Source organism: Bison bison, unplaced genomic scaffold (genome assembly GCF_000754665.1).
Source record: "Bison bison bison isolate TAMUID 2011002044 unplaced genomic scaffold, Bison_UMD1.0 scf7180017864280, whole genome shotgun sequence".
Lineage (NCBI taxonomy): Eukaryota > Metazoa > Chordata > Mammalia > Artiodactyla > Bovidae > Bison > Bison bison.
Window position 1 is genome coordinate 2,728,645 of NW_011494852.1, and position 4,065 is coordinate 2,732,709.

A 4,065-nucleotide genomic window follows, 5' to 3' on the forward strand; every position below is an offset into this window, starting at 1 on the left:
GAGGCCCTAATTTGAAAACAGCTTTCAAATTCCGCCCCTCACTCCCATTATAAAAGCAATTCATTCTCCTTTCTTCTCGCTCAAGACTACACAAAGTGTTGTGACAGTACTTTTTAAAGTGACAGTCATCATGTAACCTACCACTCAGTGATAGCCATTGCTAAGATTTTGTTGATACCAATAAATACATGTATTATCACTTTTATGGACTTCATTATACCTTTGTATATCACAATTTAACCAAGTCCTACTAATGAACATGTAAGGTGCTTCCAATTCGTCATGGGATAGATGATTCTGCCACAGGATTTGTCTGATGGTTCTTATAGGATAAGTTAACAAATAAGGTCAAAGGTAACATTCATTTTAAAAATACATAGTATTATTTTTCTTTTGTTGACTCTTGCAAAATTATTCTCCATTCCAGTATTTATAACATACAGCCATCTTTGCTTCTCATTTCATGGTTTTATTTTGTTTTTCTTTTAGCTATTTAATTTACTTAAAATAGAGTTTTGGTTTAAGATATGAAAAATTTCCCAAATACCTTCCCAATTTTATTGAATAAGCTGTGATTGCCATTGTATCATGTTTTACACCGAAAGTTCTAAGTATGTGTTTGTAAAGGACTCCTTACAGACTTGATATTTAGATTTTGTGTATGCTTTTTCAAAATTCCATTCACAGTATCTTTTGTAAAAATTATTTTTCCTTAAAAGTCCTGGGAGTATTTTATGTTTGAATTTTTTTTTTAATTTTAATTTTTTGACAAAGTTTAGTTACTACTGTTTCATTTGCTTTCTTACTGACAAGATAACAAACTCCATATGAAGAGTTCAGGTTTGTTGTGGCAACTTTTCCGTCTGGCATTTGAGATTCTAATCTTCCTCTATTTTTGCACACGAATACGTAGGTTAGCATTGGAGACCAAGATAGAAAAGTTCTCAGATTCCCTTGGCAAGCCTAGATTTTTCTATCTAAAATTATCCCTGGATTTTTGGAAGACAGCGTGTTTTAAGCATCCTCTTTAAAAATTTTTAAACAAGTTGCACATGATTCAGCTGAAAATTTTGCTAAATGTTTATTCTGTTGCTAATCTGAAGCCTAATATACCAGGAGCTTTTTGTCACGGAAATCTAACAAATCTATAGGAAAATTACTGTTTCTGAGAGTTAGTGGACTGGGACATCACATGAGTTGAGTGTCCACTCTCTTCCCTCCAGTGACTTTCTGCTTAGTGGAAAATGATGACCTTCCAAGGTGGACAGAGAATGTTGGTTTGAATAAGGAATTGCTTTTTTGGAGTTACAGAAAAAGTGAGATCCCATTTTCTCTTAGTATAAGTTCACTGAAAGCCTGGATGTATCAGGGGTTGTGCTTCAAATGTCTTTATTTATACTGAGTCCATCCTCCTGATGGTCCCTTAATGGATAGACACAGTGGCTGCTGCTATCTCATTTCCCTTGACCATAAGTATGTGGCATGGTGAGCCACACTTTCTTGCTGTTGTGAACCTCCTCTTAGTTGGCCTTCTTGATGCTATCTTAACTTTGTGACTGTGCTTTCTCATTTGTCTTTGCTTCTCTTCTTCCCACATCTGCCTGGGAGCATTTTGTATTTTTGTTGTTGTTCAGTCACTAAGTTGTGTCTGACTCTTTGTGACCCCATGGACCGTAGCACACCAGGCTTCTCTGTCCTTCACGGTCTCCCAGAGTTTGCTCAAATTCTTGTCCATTGAGTCAGTGATGCTATTTAATCATCTCATCCTCTACTGCCCCCTTCTCCTTTTGCCTTCAGTCTTTCCCAGCATCAGGGCCTAGGCATTTTCTAAGGCCTAGCTTAATACCTCTACCTCTGTCCCTTAGCGCACACTCATTCTCACTCATCCAGTATGTGACTTCTAGGTAGAGACCCATTTCATCCCTTCACCCTGTTTCCACTTGGTGACCCCAACTCAGACTTTGCTGCAAGTAATTTCTTTCTCTCACTCTAACTGACCCCTGCACATGTTCCCGAGGCCATACTTTCTTCAGGTGAGGGAGCCCTTCACTGCTTCCCAAGGTGGCTTGTCCTTTGTGACTCTCAAGTCCTTACCAGTTGACTTATTACAACTCTTCTTTCTTGATTTGGGTTGTATTTGCCATTTGCTTTCTATTCCTTACAGTTTGATGGAAACTTGTACCTTTGCTCTAAGGGACTTCAGATATAATATGATCCTACTCTGAATTAGAAAAGCGAGACCCAGTGAATTTAGTCATGAATTTAGTCAGCTTACATTTACTGAGTATTTACAGTGTAGGCTTCCCTGGTGGCTCAGACGGTAAAGCGTCTGCCTGCAATGCAGGAGACCCAGGTTCGATTCCTGGCTCAGGAAGATCCCCTGGAGAAGGAAATGGCAATCCACTCCAGCACTCTTGCCTGGAAAATCCCGTGGACAGAGGAGCCTGATAAGCTACAGTCCATGGGGTCGCAAAGAGTCAGATATGACTTCGCGACTTCGCTTCACTTCACAGTGTAGGCCAGTTACTGTACTGGAAGATTGGAATAGAGAGCTGGAAGGCATGGCCTAGGTAAGAAAACCAGATAAGCAATTTCATCAAGTATCGCAAGTGCCTAGAAGCAGGAGACAGGTTTTAGAGATCTTGTCTGTCATGTTCACTGCTGCTATCTCCACAGCCTGAAGCACAGTGTTTCCGGAGGGATTATTTGTTGATTGAATCAATGATCATCTGAGATTGAAATCAGAATGAATGTTACATCAATTATCTATAGAAAAAATATAAGGCAAGAAAAGTTTGTAAATGTAGGTTTGAGAATTTCAGGGAAAACTTTCAAGTTCAACGAGAATGACCCAGCTATAACCCTTAGAAGGCATGATTGGAATGTGTTTGTGGCCAAATGCTTAAACTTAATGTTGTATCCTCAGAAGAAAGACTGGGACTCTGGAAGGAGAAGTTTCGGAAGATACCTTTGGAAATTGGGTTGGTGGGTCCAAGAGAAGAATCGACTTACGTGTTTGTAGTACCGTCGGGGGACCCTGGTTGCAGGAGCTGTGTGCAGTCCTCCACTGGGCCTTTGCACTTCCAAACAGATGGATGCATCTCTGTTGATACCTCTAGTGGACTCTAGTGGGAAGAATCTTTCCTTTGCTGCCATGATCCAAAAACCCTTTGATTAGAACATGACTTTACATGGAGATTGCCTGTTGAGAGTGTTCTTCATCCTGACTGTTTGGTCAGATTCTGGTTTGTTTCCCCATCCGAGAAATGGGGTAATAATAACACCTTCCTCTTTGGCCCCCAGTAAGTGCTCAGTATTAGCTCTTGTCAGTATTTATAGAGTTTGTAACTGGCCTTCAGGGCTTCCCTGATAGCTCATTTGGTAAAGAATCTGCCTGCAATGCAGGAGACCCTGGTTCGATTCCTGGTTGGGAAGATCTGGTGCAGATGGGATAGGCTACCCACTCCAGTATTCTTGGACTTCCCTTGTGACTCAGCTGGTAAAGAATCTGCCTGCAGTGTGGAAGACCTGGGTTCGATCCCTGGATTGGAAAGATCCCTGGAGAAGGGAAAGGCTACCCACTCCAGCATTCTGGCCTGGAGAATTCCATGGACTGTATAGTCTGTGGAGTCACAAAGAATTGGATGTGACTGAGCAACTTTGACTTTCACTTCTGTGGTTAATACATCAGTCATCTTTGAGCTTAGATAGCCTGAATCAGTCCCCCTGAACCTACTTGTTCCTTAGTGCACTGACAAAGCTGAGAGCCAGAAGGTGGGAAGTCATGACAGATGTGCTCTTCCCAAACTGCTTATTCAAAGAATTCAGCCACAGTTGTCAAGGAAGACTTCCAGGGGAAGGCTGGTCTTGAGCTGAATACTGTGGGAAGTAGTGAGTTCATCTCCACCAGAAGGGGAGCGGGCTTTTAGGCAGGATCATGACAGCTACAGAGGTGTAGAGCTGAGCAACCTTGAGGTATGTGATTTGAAGGAGATTTAGGGTGAAGGGTGGATAGACCTGAATAGGGGAGTAGAGGGAAATGAGACTGGCAAGTGGGGCCAGCTT

The 4,065-nt window shown here is 41.5% G+C and overlaps 1 non-coding gene across 1 annotated transcript; it reads left to right on the top strand.

Moving 5' to 3' along the window:
* The first annotated feature begins 2,302 nt into the window (after positions 1 to 2,302).
* Positions 2,303 to 2,374, top strand: TRNAC-GCA. Its single transcript has one exon. It is a non-coding gene; the product is annotated as a tRNA-Cys (tRNA).
* The last annotated feature ends 1,691 nt before the right edge of the window (positions 2,375 to 4,065 follow it).